Source organism: Dendrobates tinctorius, unplaced genomic scaffold (genome assembly GCF_039654945.1).
Source record: "Dendrobates tinctorius isolate UK_male_01 unplaced genomic scaffold, ASM3965494v1 ptg000032l, whole genome shotgun sequence".
Taxonomy (NCBI): domain Eukaryota; kingdom Metazoa; phylum Chordata; class Amphibia; order Anura; family Dendrobatidae; genus Dendrobates; species Dendrobates tinctorius.
In genome coordinates this window covers 13,703,417-13,729,401 of record NW_027361700.1, presented here as the reverse complement: position 1 = coordinate 13,729,401, position 25,985 = coordinate 13,703,417, and the positions used below count along the sequence as shown (strand labels likewise).

At 41.6% G+C, this 25,985-nt stretch overlaps 1 protein-coding gene across 4 annotated transcripts in view; it reads right to left on the bottom strand.

The window, feature by feature from the left end:
- SKAP1 (src kinase associated phosphoprotein 1) overlaps positions 1-25,985 on the bottom strand; it is an 889,984-nt gene that overhangs the window by 567,596 nt on the left and 296,403 nt on the right. The window lies entirely within an intron of this gene.

Below are 25,985 nucleotides of genomic sequence, written 5' to 3'. Positions count from 1 at the left end.
ACAGTTGCTCCGGGAATACCAGCTCTATGCTAAGCTGGAAAAATGTTTATTTTTTGTCCAGGAGTTGCCCTTTTTGGGATATATTGTGTCCGCAGCCGGGTTTAAAATGGACACCGCTAAGGTGCAAGCGGTGCTGCAATGGGAGAGGCCAGAGAGTCTGAAAGCACTCCAGCGGTTCCTTGGGTTTGCGAATTATTATAGGAAATTTATAAAACACTTTTCGACTATCGCCAAACCGCTCACGGACATGACAAAAAAGGGTGCCGATCTGGCGAACTGGCCTGAGGTGGCTATACGAGCATTTGAGCGTCTGAAGAATAGTTTTGCTTCAGCCCCCATTCTGGTGCAACCAGACGTGTCTAAACCTTTTGTGGTAGAGGTTGATGCGTCGGAGGTGGGAGTGGGGGCAGTACTGTCTCAAGGCTCGTCCTTGAGCGAGATGCATCCATGCGCCTACTTCTCCAAGAAGCTGTCGCCGGCCGAACGGAATTATGATATCGGCAACAGGGAGTTGTTGGCCATCAAACTGGCTTTTGAGGAATGGCGACACTTCTTGGAGAGGGCGGCTCACCAGGTCACAGTTATCACCGACCATAAGAATCTGCTCTATCTGGAGTCGGCCAAGCGTCTGTCTCCTAGGCAGGCTCGCTGGGCATTGTTTTTTACTCGTTTCAATTTTCTTGTGACGTACCGTCCCGGGGCTAAAAACACCAAGGCGGATGCTTTGTCTAGGTGTTTTCCGGGGGGAGAACCTCGGGAAGAGCCGGTACCCATCCTCCAGAAAGGGGTAGTGGTCTCGGCTCTCACAACGGAGGTAGAGGCGGAGATTGCCGAGGCCCAAGAGGAGGTAACACCAGGACTTCCCGCCAACAAATCATTTGTACCCATGCATCTTCGGCTTAAGGTGTTGAAGGAACACCACGATTCGGTACTGGCTGGTCATCCAGGGGTGAAGGGCACCTTAGAGCTGGTATCGCGTCGTTTCTGGTGGCCCAAAATCCGGCAGGACGTGGTCTCGTACGTGGCAGCTTGCATCACGTGCGCTAGGGCTAAGTCACCCCGAACCCGTCCTGCTGGCACGCTACAGCCTCTGGGGGTACCCAATAGGCCATGGACAGAAATCTCCATGGATTTTATCACTGACTTGCCAGCCTCGGCAGGGAACATGGTCATCCTGGTGGTGGTTGACCGTTTTTCAAAGATGGCGCATTTTGTGGCGTTGTCTTCTTTTCCCAATGCTAAGACGTTGGCTCAGGTATTTGTGAAGGAGGTGGTCAGACTCCACGGAGTACCGTCTGACATAGTATCTGATAGGGGTACGCAATTTGTGGCGAGGTTTTGGAAAGCTTTTTGCTCAAGGTTGGGGATCAAGTTGTCACATTCATCGGCGTTTCATCCACAGTCTAATGGACAAACTGAGCGCATGAACCAAAATCTAGAACAGTATTTACGATGCTTCGTGTCCGACAACCAGGAGGAGTGGTCTACTTTCCTTCCTTTTCAAAGTGCTTTATGACCCATGTAGTGCTGGACATGTGTTTATTTGACCACAACATTTTATTGGGTCCTGGTGTCTAAATTTAGTGTGATTGATTAACGAGAAGAGAGAGCCAAAAAATAAAAAATAAAAAACTTAGCCTTAACCTCCTATATATTCAGACATAGCTAGGGGGAGCATTTATGCAGGGGTGGCATTTATGCACATGTAATCGAAGTACATGTATCAAAGTACTTCTGGCAGTTATAACATGGCAGTTAGACAGGGCAGGAGACAGGTAAGACATTTATATACATCTACTCCCTGTACATTAGGAGTACAACAAATATATACCATATGCATTTGTGTAATTTATATCCTGGCCGCTGCATTCACACACATCCACCGCCCTGGCATTAACTCTCCACACTCCATCCATATTGGCCCCTCACTTCTTTCCTCTCCTATGTATAGCACTCACGCTCTTTTCACATTGTTAAATTGCACAGATCCAGGCAGTCCCACCATTCAACACCAGAGACGCTCTCACAAATCACTTAACCATCTGCTCACTCTTTCTATCCTCCTTCTCCTAGTCGCAGGAGACATTGCTCCCAACCCTGGTCCCCCATGTTATAGAAAGTCAAACCCCCCCACTGCTACACTCAGAAACCCCTCTAATCTTATTAATATTCCCTGCATGCCATCTGTCTCTCTTAATTGTGCACTTTGGAATTCTCGCTCAGTGTGTAACACACTCTCCTTCATTCATGACTTCTTCCTTTCTAATTCTCTTAACCTCCTGGCTCTTACTGAAACCTGGATCCAGCAGTCAGATACTACCGCTGCTGCTGCTCTTTCATACGGGGGGCTATACTTCTCTCATACCCCAAGATCAGACAATAGAGCTGGTGGAGGCGTTGGTCTGCTCCTATCACCAAAATGTACCTTTCAGGTTATCCCTCAAGTACCCTCACTTGTCTTCCCTTCTTTTGAGGTCCATGCCGTCAGACTCTACACCCCCTTCTCCATGCGAGTGGCGGTGGTGTATCGTCCTTCCGGCCCCTCCCATCAGTTCCTGGATCATTTTGCCACTTGGCTTCCACATTTTCTCTCCTGTGACATCCCTACCTTCATCATGGGAGATTTCAACATCCCCATTGCTCTTCCCCTCTCCCCATCTGCTACTCACCTTTTATCTCTAACCTCCTCATTTGGCCTTTCGCAGCTTACTAATTCTCCAACGCATGAAGACGGAAACTCCCTCGACTTGGTCTTCTCTCGGCTTTGTGCAGTGGATGATTTTGCAAACTCCCCTCTCCCGCTCTCTGACCACAATCTTCTTTCATTCTCTATAAAGAACTGCCAGGCTGCTCAGGTCACCCCCACTGTCCAGACTTATAGAAACATACAGGCCATTAACACCCAGAAACTTCTGAAGAACTTGCAGTCTTCATTGGCCCCTATCTCCTCCCTCTCATGTCCTGATTCTGCATTGAAGCATTACAATGAAACACTTCAAAGTGCCCTGGATGGATTTGCACCCCCTATAAATAGAACACCACAACACAGACGGCGACAACCCTGGCACACGGTGCAAACGCGTTTTCTGCAGCGGTGCTCCAGGTGCGCCGAACGTCTGTGGAGAAAATCCAATCTACACGAAGATTTCATCCATTTTAAGTTTATGCTTAGAACATACAACACTGCCCTTCACCTCTCCAAACAAACCTATTTCAACACCCTCATCACCTCACTGTCTAATAACCCGAAACGTCTCTTTGACACTTTTCATTCTCTACTCAATCCAAGAGTACAGGCCCCAACCACGGAGCTCCGAGCTGACGATCTGGCCAATTACTTCAAAGAAAAAATTGACCAGATCCGACAGGAAATTATCTCCAAATCCCCTCATACCATGCACTGTCCTCCCTCCCCCACTGCATCTAACTCACTCTCTGATTTTGAACCAGTCACAGAAGAAGAAGTAAGCAGGCTCCTTGCATCTTCTCGCCCAACTACTTGCACCAGTGACCCATTTCCGTCACATCTCCTCCAGTCCCTTTCCCCTGCTGTCACCCCTCACCTAACTAAAATATTTAACCTCTCTCTCTCTTCTGGTATTTTTCCCTCCTCATTTAAGCATGCCATCATACATCCACTACTTAAAAAACCATCCCTCGACCAAAACTGTGCCGCTAACTATAGACCTGTCTCTAATCTTCCCTTCATCTCTAAACTCCTGGAACGCCTGGTCCACTCCCGTCTTATCTGCTATCTCTCAGAAAACTCTGTTCTCGACCCTCTCCAATCCGGTTTCCGCTCTTTACACTCCACTGAAACTGCCCTCACTAAAGTCTCTAATGATCTGCTAACAGCTAAATCAAATGGTCATTACTCCATGCTAATTCTCTTGGATCTCTCTGCAGCATTCGTCACTGTGGATCATCAGCTCCTCCTCACTATGCTCCATTCCATTGGCCTCAAGGACACCGTTCTCTCCTGGTTCTCCTCCTATCTCTCCGACCGCTCCTTTACTGTTTCTTTTGCCGGTTCCTCCTCCTCTCACCTTCCCCTTACTGTTGGGGTTCCTCAAGGATCGGTTCTAGGCCCCCTCCTCTTCTCCTTGTACACTGCCCCTATTGGTCAAACAATCAGTAGATTTGGTTTCCAGTACCATCTCTATGCTGATGACACCCAATTATACGCTGCTTCTCCTGACATCACGCCAGCCTTTCTAGAAAACACTGGCGATTGTCTAAACGCTGTGTCTAATATCATGTCCTCACTATATCTGAAACTGAACCTGTCAAAGACTGAACTCCTGGTGTTTCCTCCCGCTACTAATGTACCTATACCCGACATTGCTATTTCTGTGTGTGGTTCCACTATTACTCCCCAGCAACATGCCCGCTGTCTTGGGGTCATACTGTATTCCGAGCTTTCCTTTGCCCCCCACATTCGATCACTGGCTCGCTCTTGTTATCTGCACCTCAAAAACATTTCTAGAATTCGACCTTTTCTTACTTTTGACTCTGCAAAAACTCTTACTGTTTCTCTTATTCATTCTCGTCTCGACTATTGTAACTCTCTTCTAATCGGTCTCCCTCTTACCAAACTCTCCCCTCTCCAATCTGTCTTGAATGCTGCAGCCAGGATCATATTCCTCACCAATCGTTACACCGATGCCTCTACCTTGTGCCAGTCATTACACTGGCTACCCATCCACTCCAGAATTCAGTATAAACTTATTACCCTCACCCACAAAGCCCTCCATGCCTCAGCACCACCCTACATCTCCTCCCTTGTTTCAGTATACCACCCTACCCGCGCCCTCCGTTCTGCTGATGACCTGAGGTTAGTATCCTCAATAGTCAGAACCTCCCACTCCCGTCTCCAAGACTTTACACGTGCCGCGCCAATTCTTTGGAATGCACTTCCCAGGTCAATACGATTAGTCCCCAATCCCCACAATTTTAAGCGTGTCCTGAAAACGCATTTATTCAGACTGGCCTATCGCCTCAACACATTAACCTAACCTATCCCTGTGTGGCAGAGCCAAAAGTTTTACCATAACCAGGTTCCCAGCATCATGCTCCCACATGCTTTATGCATCCATTAGCCCTCTGTGTCTGTACTGTTACACACTTAACATTATGGCTGGTCCATACAATCAGAGCAACTGTTACCACCCACCTTTCGTGTCTACCTCTTTCCTCATAGACTGTAAGCTTGCGAGCAGGGCCCTCACTCCTCTTGTTATTTGTTATAATCTACTGTATGTGATTATTGTTATGCTGTAATGTCTATTGTCTGTACAAATCCCCTCTGAAATGTAAAGTGCTGCGGAATATGTCGGCGCTATAAAAATAAAATTTATTATTATTATTATAAAGCTTTTTGATCAAGGTTGGGGATCAAGTTGTCACATTCATCGGCGTTTCATCCACAGTCTAATGGACAAACTGAGCGCATGAACCAAAATCTAGAACAGTATTTACGATGCTTTGTGTCCGACAACCAGGAGGAGTGGTCTACTTTCCTTCCTCTGGCCGAATTCGCGTTAAATAATCACCGCCAAGAGTCATCAGGAGAGTTTCCATTCTTTTGTGTGTACGGTCAACATCCTCAGTTTTGTACCTTACGTCAGGGTGACTCCGGGGGTGTCCCGGAGGAGGATCAGCTAGGAGCCCAATTGTCATCAGTCTGGAGGCGGGTGAAACAGCGTTTGTTGAGCATGAGTGCCAGGTACAAACGGGTGGCTGACAGTAGACACGTGCCAGGTCCGGACCTGTGTGTGGGTGAATGGGTGTGGTTAGCTACGAACATAAAACTCAAAATTCCTTCTTTAAAACTGGGTCCAAGGTTTATTCGGCCTTTTAGGATTTCTGCCATCATTAACCCAGTGGCTTATCGGTTGGAACTTCCTGCGGTGTACAAAATACATAACGTTTTTCACAGGGCTTTATTGAAAAAGGTGGTAGGCTTGGTGGACACGACGCCGATGCCACCTCCAGTCATTGTGGATGGCGATTTAGAGTTTGAGGTCGCCAAGGTAGTGGACTCTCGAGTAGTACGCCGTACTCTTCAGTATTTGGTGCACTGGCGGGGGTATGGTCCGGAGGAGAGGTCTTGGGTTCCAGCCTCAGACATACATGCGGATCGGCTGGTCAGTTCTTTTCACCGTTGTCATCCGGACAAGCCGGGTCCTATGAGTCTTGAGGGCCCTGGGGTCCCTCGTAGAAGACGGGGTACTGTCATGTCGGACGCTGTTCACACCACAGCGTCCGGCAGGCAGAGGTAGTTCCACCTCCAACCACTATAGCCTCAGTGGCGCCGGCTTGATCTTCAGGCTCTCGGGGGTTAATCCTGCTGGAGACCAGGTTGGAAGGTTAGTCACGCCCACGGTCTTTAAATAGTCATACTGGCATATGGGCATCGCCGATTATAGCTTGTGTTTTCATACCAAGTGGTTCCGGTCTGGAGTGGAGGTGTTGCAGAGAGAGAGATTCGTATCTGGTGTCGTATGATCCGTCGTTATCCTTTCTCCTTCCCATATTTGTGTTTAGTTGTGCCCTGTTCACATTACTGTATATTCCTGTGTGTGTGCGGCGCAGTGCAGTTTAAGTTCTCCCTGTCTGTCATTATTTGTGTAGGGGCTTTGGTGGTGTGTCTCCTCACTGGGTGGAGGGTGGAGGGTTAAGTGCAGGGCTGAGCAGGAGATAAGGAAAGGGTGGAGGCTCAGGCATTTGCACCTTCAGCAAAAACCCTGGGTTGAGGGTCAGACAGGGTTTTCCCTAGTTATAGGGACATCACAGGGGCCCCGGGAATTACAGCCTTAGCTGAACTAAGCCCCCGTGACATACGTCTTTATACTGACCTGCGATATAAGATAATATCCTCCCCATACAGGTGACAATCCAGCAGCTGCTGGCTGTCCACTATAGCTGACAACTTGCTGCATCAGCCACGATCAGTGTTTGCACCGTCCATACCTGTTTAACCCCTTAGATGCTGCTGTCAATAGTGACTACATCATATAAATGGTTAACAGTGTGGGGGGCTTCCTCTTTATCCTCATTGGTGCCCTCAGATCATGATTGTGTAGTTCTGAATCTTGCCATGGCAATTCACGACCAAATAGCGGCCTTAGAGTCTGACGGCTGTAGTAACCTGTTCAAAAGTTAGCGGTATTTAGGTAGTAAAAATACACATTTCCATTTCTGTCAGGCCATTTTGCATTAATTCCTGAAAATCACCTGATGGGTTTATAAACTACCTGATTGCAGTATTCAATATGTCAGGTGGTGCTGTTTTAAAAATGGTATAACTTTTGTAGGTTTCCCAATATATAGGACCCCCCAAGGCACTTCAAACATGGATTAGTCACTAAAAAAATAAATTTTTTAAACTTCCTTGAAAAAATGAAAAATTACTACTACATTTTTAAACCTCCTAAAATGCTAACAAAATAAAAGAACATTTTACAAAAGGTGCTGATGTAAAGCAGGCATGAGGGAAATGTTATTTATTAATGTTTTGCTATGGTATGACTAAATTAAAGGGATAATCATTCAAAGTTTGAAAATTGCTATTTTTTAACATTTTTCTCAAATTTATTATATGTTTTGTGTTTATAAAAACTATCAACCTAAATTTACCATTATCATAAAGTATAATGTGTCACAAAAAAACAATCTGAAAATCACTGGGATTTGTTGAAGCGTTCCAGAGTTATTACCACAAAGTGACACTGGTCAGATTTCAAAAATTTGGCTCCGTCACTAAGGGGTTAAATGAGAAAACAAAGATAATCAGATTAATTAATTTCTTATTTTATTCTCACTTTACAGTTCATATAAATTTAAAATGTTCCAATAATACCTCATCCAAAAGGTAAAACACCAATGGCACTCTGTGAGCAGCAAAGGAAGGAAAGTGCAACTTATCAACAGTCAATCTGTATAATTTTCACCAGTCTGATAATGTATATCTCATCTATTTAAATTCAGCCCACATCAGGGACAGGACAACTCTACCATGGATAATAAAATCAAATATGAGGAAACCTCATAATCCAAAAATATATAGATAAGGAACAGAAACACATTCCAGACAATCCACAGACACTCACCCATGATTTTATATAAAGGCACACAATAATTCACAAACTATGACAACTTTATAGACAAATTAGTATTAAAAAAAAACCATATCATAAGGACCCTAAACAATTTTATTAATGATATCCAATATGGGTGATATTTCTGGGAAGGTTTAAACATGCTGTATCCCTTTCAAGAATTATTTTTATTTATTACTCCTGTTTTTTTTCTTTTCTTTAAGAGCCATAACGTTTTCATGTTATACTGTTTCAATTTATATTGTATTTACGTTTCATAGATTCAACTTTTACAAACATAACATTAAATTTTTATTTTATTAATTTTTTTTATTTTTAACTTTATTGTTTACCTTTTTTAGGTGGCAAATTTTAAAATTAGTTTTCATTAATATTTTATAAATCAATAGTACACGTGAAAATAATGAACTTTGTAAGACAGCGTAAGACATCTGATCAGAGAAATCTGCTTTTTTTCTCCTCCTGGGCTGATCATTTCATTCTCAATTCCCAGGTAAATTCCTGAGTGTATTCAGTGAAGACAGATTGTTACATCACTGAGATAGGAGATGGCAGTTGGTGCTGATAAGATTCTAAGTAAAAGCAAGGAGGGAGGTGGTAAAGAAGCGCTCCTCCTCCGATACATAGAATCTTTTCTGTACTAACTGTCATCTCCTATCTCAGTTGTGGGAAAGTCTGTCTTCACAAAACACAAATTTTACCTGGTAATTGAGAATTCTGAAAATGAAAGATCAGTCCAGGAAGAGAAAGGATATTTATTACAAAGTTTCTTATTTTCAGGTGTACTATTGATTTATGAAATAATTAAAACAACGGTTGTCCTTTAAATCTGCAATCATTTGATTGGTCATATTTTATACTGCAATTGTTACTGTCAGTAATTGACATCAGCATTTAAATAAAGATCAGAAATTGTAGTTTACTCCAGTCATGAATGTTAGTGTCAAATGCTGTCTGTGAAACCCAGCTGACATCTGCCCGCTCTATAGATACCATTAGCAGCCTGTGATGAAAATATGTTACAGATTATTAAGGGGTTAAAAGTACCATATATATATATATATATATATACACATACACATACACAGTACAGACCAAAAGTTTGGACACACCTTATCATTCAAAGAGTTTTCTTTATTTTCATGACTATGAAAATTGTAGATTCACTCTGATGGCATCAAAACTATGAATTAACACATGTGGAATTATATAATTAACAAAAAAGTGTGAAAAAACTGAAAATATGTCTTATATTCTAGGTTCTTCAAAGTAGCCACCTTTTGCTTTGATTACTGCTTTGCACACTCTTGGCATTCTCTTGATGAGCTTCAAGAGGTAGTCCCCGGAAATGGTTTTCACTTCACAGGTGTGCCCTGTCAGGTTTAATAAGTGGGATTTCTTCCCTTATAAATGGGGTTGGGACCATCAGTTGTGTTGTGCAGAAGTCTGGTGGATACACAGCTGATAGTCCTACTGAATAGACTGTTAGAATTTGCATTATGGCAAGAAAAAAGCAGCTAAGTCAAGAAAAACGAGTGGCCTTCATTACTTTAAGAAATGAAGGTCAGTCAGTCCGAAAAATTGGGAAAACTTTGAAAGTGTCCCCAAGTGCAGTGGCAAAAACCATCAAGTGCTACAAAGAAACTGGCTCACATGAGGACCGCCCCAGGAAAGAAAGACCAAGAGTCACCTCTGCTGCGGAGGATAAGTTCATCCGAGTCACCAGCCTCAGAAATCGCAGGTTACCAGCAGCTCAGATTAGAGACCAGGTCAATGCCACACAGAGTTCTAGCAGCAGGCACATCTCTACAACAACTGTTAAGAGGAGACTTTGTGCAGCAGGCCTTCATGGTAAAATAGCTGCTAGGAAACCACTGCTAAGGACAGGCAACAAGCAGAAGAGACTTGTTTGGGCTAAAGAACACAAGGAATGGACATTAGATCAGTGGAAATCTGTGCTTTGGTCTGATGAGTCCAAATTTGAGATCTTTGGTTCCAACGACCGTGTCTTTGTGCGACGCAGAAAAGGTGAACGGATGGACTCTACATGCCTGGTTCCCACCGTGAAGCATGGAGGAGGAGGTGTGATGGTGCTTTGCTGGTGACACTGTTGGGGATTTATTCAAAATTGAAGGCATACTGAACCAGCATGGCTACCACAGCATCTTGCAGCGGCATGCTATTCCATCTGGTTTGCGTTTAGTTGGACCATCATTTATTTTTCAACAGGAAAATGACCCCAAACACACCTCCAGGCTGTGTAAGGGCTATTTGACCAAGAAGGAGAGTGATGGGGTGCTACGCCAGATGACCTGGACTCCACAGTCACCATACCTGAACCCAATCGAGATGGTTTGGGGTGAGCTGGACCACAGAGTGAAGGCAAAAAGGCCAACAAGTGCTAAGCATCTCTGGGAACTCCTTCAAGACTGTTGGAAGACCATTTCCGGTGACTACCTCTTGAAGCTCATCAAGAGAATGCCAAGAGTGTACAAAGCAGTAATTAAAGCAAAAGGTGGCTACTTTGAAGAACCTAGAATATAAGACATATTTTCAGTTGTTTCACACTTTTTTGTTAATTATATAATTCCACATGTGTTAATTCATAGTTGTGATGGCTACAGAGTGAATCTACAATTTTCATAGTCATGAAAATAAAGAAAACTCTTTGAATGAGAAGGGTGTGTCCAAACTTTTGGTCTGTACTGTATATATATATATATATATATATATATATATATATATACACACACACACATACAGTATATATATATATATATATATATATATATATATATATATATATATACACACACTCACTGGCCACTTTATTAGGTACACCTGTCCAACTGTGTGTTAAGACTTAATTTCTAATCAGCCAATCACATGGCAGCAACTCAGTGCATTTAGGCATGTAGACATGGTCAAGACAATCTCCTGCAGTTCAAACCGAGCATCAGTATGGGGAAGAAAGGTGATTTGAGTGCCTTTGAACGTGGCATGATTGTTGGTGCCAGAAGGGCTGGTCTGAGTATTTCAGAAACTGCTGATCTACTGGGATTTTCACGCACAACCATCTCTAGGGTTTACAGAGAATGGTCCGAAAAAGAAAAAAAAATCCAGTGAGCGGCAGTTCTGTGGCCGGAAATGCCTTGTTGATGCCAGAGGTCAGAGGAGAATGGGCAGACTGGTTCGAGCTGATAGAAAGGCAACAGTGACTCAAATTGCCACCCGTTACAACCAAGGTAGGCAGAAGAGCATCTCTGAACGCACAGTGCGTCGAACTTTGAGGCAGATGGGCTACAGCAGCAGAAGACCACACTGGGTACCACTCCTCTCAGCTAAGAACAGGAAACTGAGGCTACAATTTGCACAAGCTCATCGAAATTGGACAGTAGAAGATTGGAAAAACGTTGCCTGGTCTGATGAGTCTCGATTTCTGCTGCGACATTCGGATGGTAGGGTCAGAATTTGGCGTAAACAACATGAAAGCATGGATCCATCCTGCCTTGTATCAACGGTTCAGGCTGGTGGTGGTGGTGTCATGGTGTGGGGAATTTTTTCTTGGCACTCTTTGGGCCCCTTGGTACCAATTGAGCATCGTTGCAACGCCACAGCCTACCTGAGTATTGTTGCTGACCATGTCCATCCCTTTATGACCACAATGTACCCAACATCTGATGGCTACTTTCAGCAGGATAATGCGCCATGTCATAAAGCTCGAATCATCTCAGATTGGTTTCTTGAACATGACAATGAGTTCACTGTACTCAAATGGCCTCCTCAGTCACCAGATCTCAATCCAATAGAGCATCTTTGGGATGTGGTGGAACGGGAGATTCGCATCAGGGATGTGCAGCCGACAAATCTGCGCCAACTGTGTGATGCCATCATGTCAATATGGTCCAAAATCTCTGAGGAATGCTTCCAGCACCTTGTTGAATCTCTGCCACGAAGAATTGAGGCAGTTCTGAAGGCAAAAGGGGGTCCAACCCGTTACTAGCATGGTGTACCTAATAAAGTGGCCAGTGAGTGTATATATATATACACACACACATATATACTCATGTATAAGCAGAGTTTTTCAGCACATTTTTTTGTGCTGAAAACGCCCCCTCGGTTTATACACGAGTCACGGTCCCAGAAGGCCAGTGGGGAAGGGGAGCAGCAGGTAAGACACAGGGGAGGGGGAACGGGGAGCGGAGGAGCAGTGGGTAAGAGACAGGAGCCAGCGGGGGAGGGAAGCGGCGGAGCTGCGGGTAACAGAGCCAGGAGCTGGTGGCTGTGGCTAAAGTCTTTGCCACAGCAGTAATAGCGCACAGTGCCAGCCACAGCTCTCGGCTTCCAGCACACATACTCATCTGCCTGCGCATCCTCGGTGAGTCGGTGACACTGTATCTCATTCCGGGCGCCGGCGCCAGCAGCTCTCTTCCAGCCGAGCAGTCACGTGGTATCGCTCATTAAGGTAATGAATATGCATTGCTCTCCACTCTCATAGGGGTTAAGTGCATATTCATCACCTTGCGGTACCACGTGATCACTCGGCAGGAAGAGAGCTGCTGGAACAAGATGCAGTACCACCGAGGGAGCGCAGGGAGGGTTTTTTTTTAACAGGAATCATACATAGGGCTAAGGAGCCATGCATACCAGGAGAGGGAAGACAGGAGAGCCATGCATATAGTAAAGGGACTGGAGAGCCATGCATACAGGATAGGGACCGGGGGAGCCATGCATACAGGATAAGGACCGGGGGAGCCATACATACAGGATAGGGTCCGGGGGAGCCATACATACAGGATAGGGTCCGGGGGAGCCATACATACAGGATAGGGTCCGGGGGATCCATACATACAGGATAGGGACCTGGGGAGCCTTGCATACAGGATAGGAACTGGAGAGCCATGCATACAGGATAGGGACTGGAGAGCCATGCATACAGTATAGGGACTGGAGAGCCATGCATACAGGATAGGGACTGGAGAGCCATGCATACCAGGAGAGGGACTGGAGAGCCATGCATACAGGAGAGGGACTGGGGAGCCATGCATCCATACATACAATGACATCGACTGGGGACAGGGGAGCCATACATACAATGACAGGGGAGCCATGCATACCACATAGGGATGAGGGGGCAATTTATACCCGGGCTTATACACAAGTCAGTAAGCTGACCCAGTTTTTCGTGGCAAAAGGAGGTGGCTCGGCTTATACTCGGGTCGGCTTATATTCGAGTATATATATACACCAGACCAGAAAGTTAACCTAAGACAAGTGTTGGGTTATAGGAGGTTGTAAATTCTGGTTAAGGGGTTAGAATAGTGTGGGGTATAAAGAAGATCTTAAGATTATGAAGAGGAGAATAAAGCTGTTAGAAACTTTAGTTGGACCCAGAGGGTATAGTGGAGCTGGAGATAGTGGAAGAATGCCAATCATGGGACCCTATACTTCTCCCTAAACACAGTGAAGGAGGAAGAAACACGGATACAGCTCCCCATTATGTTTGGCAGCCAGAAGCACAGCTATACTACACTACAGTGTTTGGACCAGTAAGGAATTACTTGGAACTATCATAGGTGTAGTATGAAAGGTGTTGGGAAACTTGGACAAATTATTTTGAACAGGAAAATTCTGCCCATAAAAGTGTCAGCAGTGCGTGGTTCCGTGACTTGGAATGGTGTGTCGGTGGCTGTTCGCAGTGGCTCAAAATTAGTTTCCAGAAATCTGTTAACACCTGCTGAGACAATAATTCCCAATATTTCATTCTATTAATGTCTTAGCTTAAAGGGCAACCATTAGGGAAATTTCTTGTATATCACCTGTAGGAAATATCAGCAAACTTAACATCACGACTGGGATCCAAATTCCTCTTTGAAATCAAATAGTGAAGCTGGGGAATGACCATAATCCATCAGATAGACAAGGATGTGGTCACACAGGGAAACTCTCTCAACTGCAATGACTCCAGGGACTCCGGTGATATTGGTGGATTAGCAAACGGCCAATACAAGAGGAGCGAGAGAAAAGGCAAAGAAAATTAGTGAAAAGAGCCAACCTTGCATATGTATCTTTTTCCCAAGTAAAAGGGTTCTGATACGATGCAGATTTGTTTCAACCATAGGGGATTCATAAAGGAGTCTTAGCCATTTGGGAAATTTTAATTAAGATATGGTCCAACTAGTTGAAAGCCTTACAACTGTCTAGGGAGAGAACAAGACCAGGTGATATTGAGCTTCATATAACAGATATTAATAATCAAGAAATAATTATGAACATATCAGTTTTATTGTTTGGCAAACAGCTGGTCTGATTAGGATATTCAAGTGAAACTTTATACCTTGTGCAATATCAAAGTAAAGATTTTGGCTAATATTAATATAACATCATTCTATGGGGAGTAAGGAGTCAAGCATCAGAGCATCATTCCTCAGCTTCACCAATAGAATTATAATAGCCTCACACACAGAAGAAAGTCTCTACCAAAGACATCTTCAAAAACTTCACACACAGTGAGAGCTAGGAGTTTGCCTCGAACCAGTCCCCTATCAGACCGTCCAAGTCATAGGTTTATTTTTACAGGCAACAGCTTTTTATTACACCTAAGTGTGATGTGGGCATATAGAAACTTTTTCATAAGTAATGCTCCATAGGGTAAAGGTTGAGAGGAATGTGCTGGCTACATGGCCTTATGATTTTATAGATCTTTGTAGAATATTTAAATAAACAAAACTAATTTGAAGTCAGTGCATTGACTGCCTCACGGTTCACCACACATTTTGCCCCCAGTCATACACAGAGAACTGATGTGAAACAGGCCTTAGTGGTTCGCACTGTAGGCTTGCAGACATGATCCCACCATGCAGACAATATCGGCATGGAGTGTTTGTTTGTTCTCCCTGTAGTTTGCATGGGTTTCCTGCGGGTTCTCAGGCTTCCTAATACACTGAGAGGAAATTTATAGTGTGAGCCTTAATGGGGAGAGTGATGATGATGTACTTAAATCGCGGTGGAAACTAATGGCCCTATATAAAAAAAACTTCCAAGAGCAATTACTTTCTATTTTTCTTTTGTTTTGTAGAATGACGAGTTTTGCGTGATACTATTAATTTTACCATGCAATGTACAAAAAATGGTGAAAAAAATTCCAAGTGGGATAAAAATGGTTAAAATAAGTAATTCCGCCATTGTTTTTTTGGACTTTTTTTTTGATATTCATTTTATAGTAAAAGTGATCAGGAAACAATTCTCCAGATCAACACAATTACAGTGACATCAAAAGACATTTTTATCTCTCCATCAACAGAGCGGTTTGATGGTTTGTTTTTTTTGCATGGTGAGCTGATTGTTTTATTAATACCAATTTGGGGCACATACATTATGATCATTTCTATTTTATTTCTTTTTTAGGGAGGTGTAGTGAATGAAAACCAACAATATTTGCGCATTGATTTTTTTTTCCTTTTTATAGTGTTTATAGTAGGTGTTAAGTTTATATTTTGACAAACCAGGCTCTTATGGATGAGGCAATTCCAAATCATTTTATTTTCTGAGGGAAAAATGGGGAGTGATACAAATATGTATATTTTTTATTATTATATAGGGGTTTGATTTACTATTTTTTTTATTTTGATCACTGTGATAGGGTCTAAAATGATAGGGTCAAAATGAACCAATAGGAAAAATATCCTATTGTTGCCGGGTGCCAGCTGGCAGATCTCGGCAGGCGCACTGCGCATGCACCCACTATTTTCTTCCAGGAAGAAGACGTCGGTGACACAGCCAGAGGGACCTGGGGACACCGGAGGTACTGGGGGGGCTTGGTGGACCCCATTTCTCTCTCCTCTGATGTGCTAGATCATATCGACGGAGAGAGAAATAAATAGAAAATCTGACTTTTTACATTTTTTTTCATGGTTGCCGTTATTGTTGGGAGTTCATTTTCCCCTTCACTACTGAGGCCCGAGGAACTCCCTCTTCTGGTAAAGAAAGGTAGTGAGCCTGATTATCAAACACCTGAGTCTGATGATGATGACTCGCTGAGTGGAGTTACTGACTGGATATAAGGCTGCCGACGCCCTTCTGCCCTGCGGGTGATTTCTCTGTGGGATCCTTGGAGACCAGTCTGAATTCCTGCTCCACTAAAGCTAAGTTTTCTGCTCGGCTTTTTGCATTTGTGCTTAGACTTTGTTTTGCTTTGTTTTTCTGGATTTCTGCCATTCCCTGCTGGGGTGTGCTGAATTCCTTTAGCTCTGTCTTCTGAAAATACCTGAGTGCTGATTTAGTTTTTGAAGCCTAGCTGCTTCAGGGTCTTTTTCATATCAGCTTGTTGGCTTATGTCTTTGATAGGGTTTTGGCAGATTGCAGACAGCAACCTTCCTTTCCTGTTCTGTTTAGCTAGCTTGGGCCCCATCGTTTGCTCAGCCTATCTTTCTATCTGTGTGAGTGTTTTTTCATCTTGCTTCACCGTCATTATATGTTGGGGGCTGCCTTTTACTTTGGGGTCTGCTCTGGGGCAGTTTAGATTTCCTTTTCTGTCTTTAGGCTATTTAGCGCTCCGGCTGTGATCGAGGGGTCTAGGGCACCGTAGGAACCCCCCACGGCTACTGCTAGTTGTGTTGATAGGTTCAGGGGTCTGCAATCTGATAGTTGCCAACTTCTCTGGTTTTCTGGACGTAGCTTCTATTTTTGTGTCTGCCTCCTACGGTGACTCAATCATAACACGTTATTCCATGAACAACGGTGATCACAACACTGGGGCCGGTAAAAACTGACTTGATACATGTGAGTAGCGGAGACCCCGGAGATTTCCTGACGCTTGGGGGGTGCTATAACCTTATTTCTCAGCGAGGAATAAGTACCCTTAACTGCCGCCGTTAAAAGGCGCATCGGCGGTCGTTAATGGATTAAACAAACGTCCATCAAATTCACATATAGCTATAAGCTTTGGAAAAATATATCACTGTTGCGAATCATTGATCTCTTCACGCCACAGCCAATTTCTTTTTTTCCCATCCCTTCTTCCAAGAGCCAGAAATTTTTTTTTTTTGCCAAATAGTCACATGAGGGATTGTTTATTTTTGCAGGGCAAATTGTACTTTTGAATGACATGACATCATTCTTTTTATCATATGATGTACTGGGAAATAAAAAAAAATTCCAAGCGAGTTGAAATAGAAAAAAAGTGCAATTCTACAACTGTCATTTGGGCTTTTATTCACCATGTTCATTATTTAGTAAAACTGACCTGGCAATATGAATCTCCAGGTCAGTATGATAACGCAGATACCCAACATGTATAGTTTTTCACAATTTAAGTGGTGAAAAGAAATTCAGAAACTTGTAAAAAAAAATATTTGCTTATGTCACCATTTTCCGAGAACAGTATTGTTTTGAATTTTCAGGCTATGGGGCTACGTGGGGGCTTATTTTTTTTACACCCTGAGCCTAAGCTTTTACTGATACCATTCTGGGGTACGATGATTTTATTGCCTCTTATTGCATTTTTCTGCATTATTGTGGTAGCCAAAATATGTAATTCTGGCGTTTAATTTTTTTTTCTCATTAAGTCATTTACCGATCAGATTAATTTATTTTATATTACAATAGATCACACTTTTACGGATGCGATGCCAAACAAGTGTATTTTTTAATTTTTAAATGAGACAAAAAGGGGGCGATTTGAACGTTTGTATTTTTTTCATATTTGTAAAAACATTTTTTTTTCTTTGAATATTTGTTAGCCCCCTTAGGGGACTTGAAGTTGCGATCATCTGATCGTTTGTACTACACACAGTAGTACATCAGAATATAGATAAAAGTCATTGTCTCCTATGAACGCCAGCTAAATGCTGGCTTTCACAGTAGAATTGTCATGACGCTGATGGGCGTAAAGAATGATGCCACTGCCGGCGCATGTTACACGCCGCTGTTAGAGATTAAAAGCGCCGTTTAACAGGTTAACAGCCTGTTAAATCTTCCTGGGGGAAAAAATGGTGGACGCAAGCACCAATAGGAAATTTTTCTCAGTGATCTTTTGATCACTGTAATAAACCCTATCACAGTAATCAAAAAAATAAATAGCAAGTCAAATCCCTCTTTCTCACGCCCTTAGTTAGATAAAAATTATAAAATATATATATTTTCCAATTCTTTTTAGTTGGGCTTAGGGCTGCGTTAGGGTTGGAATGGGGGGTGAATTTGTAAAGTAAAAAAAAAAACCCACAATATGACGGCTAGTGTTGAGTGCAAGTGCTCGCTACTCAAGCTTGCATCGGGTGCTTGGGTATGCATGGAGCATCACAGATCTCCACTTTTTTTTCTTGGGTGTCTTACAGCCGCAAAACATGCGGGGCAGGGACTCGAGCATGTCACTCGAGCATCCGTAATATTTGGTGCATACCCAAGCACTCGATGCCAGCTGGAGTAGCAAGCACTCTATGTCTAATGAAGACATATTCAATATGACGACCTAATGTTATCACATTCTGTGTCATACCTGTGGGTTCAAGATACTCACTAAACCCCTGAATAAAATCCTTGACGGGTATGGTTTCCAAAATGGGGTCACTTGAGGGGTTTTTTCATTGTTTAGGCACATCAGGGGCTCTCCAAACGCGACATGGCATCCGCTAACTCTTCCAGCAAATTTTACATTCAAGAAGTCAAATGGCGCTCCTTCCCTTCCGAGCTCTGCCATTCTTCCAAACAGTAGATTTCCTCACACAAATAAGGTATCAGTGTACTCAGGAGAAATTGCACAACAAATCTTTCCATTTTCTGCTGTTAACCTTGTGAAAATAAAAAAAAGTTTGGACCTAAAGTAAATTTTTGGCAAGAAAATTAAATGTTCATTTTTCACTTCCACGTTGCTTCAGTTCCTGTGAAGCACTTGAAGGATTAATAAACTTCTTGAATGTGGTTTTGAGCACCTTGAGGGGTGTAGTTTTTAGAATGCTGTCACTTTTGGGTACTTTTTCTGTCACATAGACACCTCAAAGTCACTTCAAATATGATGTGGTCCCTAAAAAAATGGTTTGTAAATTTTATGGAGAAGTTAGAAATTGCTGATCAAATTTTAACCCTTATAACTTTGTAACAAAAAAAATATGTTTCCAAAATTCTACTGATGTAAAGTAGACATGTGGGAAATGTTAACTCTTCTGTGTGATTTAACTCTCTGATTTAAGGGCATAGTTTGAAAATTGTGACATTTTCAAAATTTTCACCAAATTTCCTTTTTTTCACAAATAAACGCAATTCATAGCAAAGAAATCTTACCACTATCATGAAGTACAGTAAGTCATGAAAAAAAGTCTCAGAATCAGTGGGATCCATTGAAGCGTTACAGAGTTATAACCTCAAAGTGACAGTGGTCAGAATTGTAAAATTTAGCTTGGTCATTAAGGTCAAAATTGGCTTAGTTATTAAGGGGTTAAATTAGCGATCAGCTGGGAAAAATGTGGGCTCTGAGTGCAAGCCCACATCCAAGTTAGAGACACAACATATGACGTAAATACACTTCATATGTTGTGAAGAGGTTAAAAGGTTTCTGCAACAGTAGAAAATAAAAAACTAAAAAGAAATATAATTATAAATTAAATTTCTAAATACCTTTAATTATCAAATAATTGTTTTGTCTAGGGAGATAGTCACTGTAGAATAAAAATGTCCACGGCCTTGTTACAAATGACAGAAACCTGTCCTAGAATGTTAGGGCAGGTGCCTGTGAGCATGTGCAGTAGGACTCTTCGCCTCCTGACTTCAGTTTGCCCATTCATATGAAATGAACAACCTGTATCAAGGCTCGTTCTTGCCAGAGTAGAAAAGGATCCTATCATTTTTTGGATAAAATATTTAGTAGGCTAGCTCCAATCTTTATGTTAAATTAAGTAAATGATATATATCGTTACTTGGACATGTTTCTTTCCTGTTCTGACAGATGTCACATTGATGCAATAGTATTATCCCACACACTCCTAATGATGAGTAGCAAATGGTAACTTTCTCTTTGTATATCTGCAATGTACAGTGTTTCTTCATGTGCAAGGTACCAGTCATACTAACCTAAGCCTTTAACCCAGTCTCTACTATACCTACTTTACCCAAGTTACCTTTTCCTACAACAGAGGAAAATTTCAGTTGCACTAAAGTCAGCTTTTTCTTTTTTATTAGTAAACCTTTGAATATGTGTACATGGCTGACTACGCACATATACACATATTCAAGACAAAAACTATTAAAGAGGTGATGGCAAAACAACATCTAAACTGCATCCAAACATAACTAAGCGAGCCACATGCTGATCTGTCAGCAAATCATCCTGAGGTTTTTTTATTTTTGTCCAAACAACAAATAAAAATTATTTATTTTGACTGTAACAAACCTTGAAATTCCTACAGGATGCCATTACACATGAGCTTGTCCATCATGCCAGACCAACAAGTGAGAAGGCAAGAAAAGATGGACAGAAAATCAGCTCCCGCAGAAGGAGGTCAACTCTGAAGACATGGTTTAACCAGCGGAGTTCAGACAGGTCAAAGTGTGACCGGCTCAGACCTCGGGTGAAAAGTTCACACAGCTGAAGAAAAACCAATATGTCCGGGTAGAAGCTTGCTATACCATTTATTTCAATTTACAACAAACCATGCATATAAAATCTAGATAAATTCTATTCTAATCACATGTAGCTACACAATTTATGCAAACAGATGTCTTTGAGGAATCTTTTTTTTTCTCCTCCAATACATTCAGTGAAGGAAATGACTAAAGGTGGCCAAGGGTTCAAAGACTTCATTAAGAATGTTACGTAATTGCATTGTTTAAAAAAAAATAAAAAAAAAGTTATTTCTGTTGCACTTTTTATAGTAAGCACTTCATTAATGAGAATAAAGTACATTCACAGCCATCCTTGCCTAGAAATACAAACCTTACAAAACAGAAGGCATTAATAAGGAGTACAAGTATATAAAGTGCCCAAGGCTCAATGTAATGTCAAAAACATATTGTAGGCCTATCTGAGCAGACACCTGAACTTTTCTGTATTTATACTGTTACTCTATGATGTATAAGGCATTATTTTTATGCCCTTGTTAAAGATACATCAGATATAGTCATGCATAGTTGGTCTTTTGCAATGTAAAGTTATAAAGGAGGTGATGTTTATTAGTAGCATATTTCAGATACTAGAAAGCAGAAAACTCTGGGAAACTCGAGGAATCAGGACCTGGCATCACACCAGACATTAGATTTGGTCAAGGTGGTAATTATATGTATTTAATTGCACCAATGAAAAACAAAGGGTTTTAGACATAGGTAAATATTCTTAAGCCCATGAATGAGCAAGGTATTAAACTAGATTTTCAATTTAGAAATTAAAAAAAAAGGTGACAAAAGAAGAAACCTGAGGCATTAATCACACATTACTTCACTCCACGATCATGTAAGTTAGCACCTCATGAACCGTTTAGGCACTAGCAACTGCACAAAAGCACTAATTGACTACCATACTGTAACCATATGATAAAAATACATATATCTTATGTTAGAAGCACAATGGGTTGAAAGCTAAACCCCTATAAGCTATGATCCAGCAAATCTGACTGAAAGGGTGTTGTAAAAGCGAATACTGTATTTCCTCAAAAATCCTAGGTAGCATGATGGGTTCACAAGCCGGTGAAACAATTCAATATAAGATTAAAAAAAAACAAGCAAAAACCTCAGTTTCAAATGTGCAAGCAATGAAAGACTGATAGTAAACTTGACCTGCCAGTGGTAGCATCCAGTGGCCATTTTTTATCCCTTTCACCAAAGCCCTCCCTTCTAAATGTGCACGGTCAGGTCATGCATGGACTCGGGTGAAACTCCGTTCACATTTACATACAGGCGGAGTTTCACAAAGAAAGCCCATCTGTTCCCGTCACACAGTACAAATCGAGTGTCACCCAACTTGCTGCTAACGGCAGACTCCTTTCCCATTAGGAAGGGTAGCAAAGATCTGGTTATGGAGTGGCTGATTTGAGTATAAATACCAGAAAGCTAAAGACATTTTACTACAAGCCAACAAGCCATAAACCTTATTTTATTTTTTTTGCCTTGTATGGCTCTTTCAACCTCTTCTCTTTCAGTCTCCCAACAGGGAATCACAAGGACCAGTCACCTATAAAAAATAAATTCTAAAAAGCAAGGTCCTTGGGTAAACAGTATGTGTGCGTGGGTGCAGAGGGGACTGCAGGAACAGACTGGGATAAACAGAACTCTCAACTTTCTATGCCCTTCAGTCTAATTAATATACTTAATGCTATTCCTGTAAGTGATAAAATAAAAAAACTCTTTCTAATCATTTTGATGAGGTGAATGCACAGGATGTAGTATGTTGGGAAAATGCATTATGTTGGAAGTCTTTTTATGATTGCGTTGTAATATTCATAGATCACATAATAAAGAAAGTCTCTTTCTCCCCTCCAAACAGTTCACCATCTTGCCAATTAAAATAACAGTTCTTTTTCTTTTGCCATTTATACCACCTGGCATTAAAATGGAATATACAAGGCAAACTTTCTTTTTTTGCTTTTGAGTCATGCTTTTAATTTGCACAAAAAAAGACTTAAATAAACATCTATCAAATCTGGTCCAGTGAAAGAGTGGAGAACCACCATAATACAGTGCAGCTAGCAGGTGCTTGCCTGTTCCCCATCTGTCTCCCACTCTGGCAATGCCGCTGTATTTCATCCCTCATAAAATTTCCAGTTTTGCAAGCAGGATTTGTTATATCCCAGGGATCAAGGCGTAGCTTCTTCCTCCAAACCATTGGCCATAGTTGTAACAATCATCAGCATCATGCAACAGCTGTAAAGAATTTCTGATATAATTCCAGTATCATCTCACTTTTCAACAAAACTAACGGCATATTCCATGAAACAGTGTTCATAGGCTGCAGACAAAAAGCCTTCAGTAAAAAAAACAATCCATACAATCTGAAGTGGCAAAACGACCCCATGGCTATGTCCAATATGAAAAATATGTTGCAAGACAGTCCGCTTCTTCTATTACAAATTATATAACCACAAACAGTGAATAATCCGTTGGTGAGAAAGTATAAAGTAGGGAGATGAACAGGGACTGAACCTTGAACTCCATTTACCCTTTGAACTCATTACTTTACCAGGGCTCAGTGCGCTTTGCTTTTAGACAAATTTCACAACAAGCCAGAACCCTCTCTCATAGCGCCTCTAAGGATAAGATATATGTTCATGGGGTTGACCCAATTACCTGCAGCTTCCTTTCTCTGCAAGGTGAAAGCTGCATGTGTGAACATATATTGAACTCTGAACTCTTCGTACCACGTATTTAAGCTGAAAATTTCCTTTTCATTTTCAGATCTATTTTCCATGGTAATGTTTCTTGCTGTGACGGAGCAAGTTTGTCCAGCAGCAGGCTACAGAACAAGCTACTTAATAAAACATTTGCTTGAAAAACAGATTGCAGAATGGGTCTCTTTATTGCACTCCGAGTGCTTTATATTATAATGAAATAATGCATTTTCCTTTTTCCTGACCTGGGTTATTGCCGGCTTGGGGCTATCAGTTACCATGAAGAAGAAACTGACACACGTATGTGTATAAGCCTCTCCTTCTATACTCTTACAAACATACATCTCACATCGTGCTGCCCAGCTGACCCATAGCACCCATATTTTGATCTTGATATTCACCAACTTCACTCTGTGTAAAAACAAATAAGTGTTGGAAGAATTGTATTTTGCAGACACAGCAGAATGCATTTTCAGCACCATTAACTTCTGCCACTGCCTCTGGGAAGTACATTAAAATGTTTCTATATACTGGTCCATGTTAATTAAAAAAAAAGTGGCAACTTAATTCCATTTTGTTCTTTTTGATGTTGTGTCACAGTTCAAATTAACTCATTAAAACTAAAGCCAGAACAATGGGGGCTTTACAATCAATGGTTAACAAGGTATTTCTGATGCTGACCAATTGAAGTAGCCAGGTTAATATGTATTTACTGGGTGTCAGACTCTTTTCATGGAATGGCTTCTTGCTTCATTAAATGATCTGCCTGCTATTTAACAGATGAAATGGCTTTATTATTCCATGGAGATCCCTGAAGAATTCCTAAAAATGCCCAAGGGGTTTGTACCCCTGCACTGAGGAAAAAGCAGTTTTTTTAATACAAAGCAAAGATTGGAAATATGAAGACAGAGGCTCCTTATGCTCAATAAGGGTAGATTTGTATATTTTTAAGCAGCAATGTGCAAGAAAAGACGATAATTTATGGAGCTACTGATGGAAGAGGACTGTTTCTCACTTAAATGCCTTATCTTCAGCAGGAACAACCTTTAGCCAGCTGCTGAACCTAAAACTTTACAGGGGTGATAATGTTTTGGAGAAATTTGTCAGAGCTCCAACTGATACAATCGGTCTGAGGGGCCCTTGTGAGGCAAAGGCTGAATAACGTCTCCTTTGCAGCCATTCATTTTCTTAATGAACAAGGTGCTATTAGCCTGAAAGGATAGACCTGGTTTCAGGAACGAATTAAACACTCTGCCACAGATGCTCCAACATTTAAGGACAGCAAGAACAGCAACACAATAAATATACGAAACCATGCCACAAGCAAGTAGTGATTAATCCACATGCACATACATCTATGTAAACTGACAGCACTAACAAAAAAATTACCGGAAGCCAGGTTTCATTAGAAGCTACAATAGGATGAGCGTACCAACGCAAATCACTAGATTGTAAGTTTTACGGGATAGAAACACCACAACAACAATGTAAACAATAGTTTATAACGAGTATGTAATAAATAATGTAGCCAATCCCAACGGCGAGTTAGAGGAAATTAGGCACCGACAGCTAAGTTTTTGGTTGTTTTCTAAGGACAATTATGAAAGTTCTTTATGCTGGGTTACTACTAAAAAGTTCCCGATATATCATGAGAAAAGCATAGATCAAAACGTGGCAAGAATGTGTAATCTGTATATTTACACTCCACTTGTATCACTTAAACCAGTCTGATAGACGGAGGTTCCTGCTCCTCTCTGCCCAATGCTTTCTATTACATAGGGAATTTAATGGGAAGAGACATAGATGAGGCAGCAGATTATCATCACATGTAGCAATGAAAATGGGGGGAAAAAATAATTTTTCATGTACTTTGTGGCTAGGTACAAATAGTCTATGTAAACATTGCACTGCATTGTTACTACTGAATGGAGATCAATGGGATTTTTCCAGAGACATTGAACAGAATGCAGCACCTTTTGTTTTAAGTTTTGGCCATTTGAGAAAGGCAAAAAGGATTATCATAATGACAGACAATAAATTATTTCAGATTAAAAACCTGGATTAAATATTTATATAATTATTTTATTCCCTAAAGAAACTAGAATATTTCACCAATAATAAAAGACTCAAAGTGTTAGGCTTTTTATCCTACAAATTTAAGCATTACTATTTAGGAAGTATGCACTTTTCCCTACAACCACAAGGGGGCAATGCATCTCTTGTTCTCTGCTAAATAAAACTACCTCCACGGAGTTTAGTGTTTGTCAAATTAAAAAAAAAAAAACATCAGCAACTTGTTTTTAAAGCATTAAAAATAAGCACAGACACGTCAGGACCCCAGGAAATGTGCCTTTTTACTTGCCATTTATGGGGTATAAAAACCAAACTCATTCACTTCTCATTCACTGCCGTATACTAAACAACTTCAATTATGTGCTTGATGCTCGTAATTAAAGAGCCACTTTCACCATGTAACGCAATCCAGATAGCAGAGAAAATGAGAACACGCAACTAGAGCTGACATCTGGATGGCCGGTTGGTGAAGTGTCATTTTTGT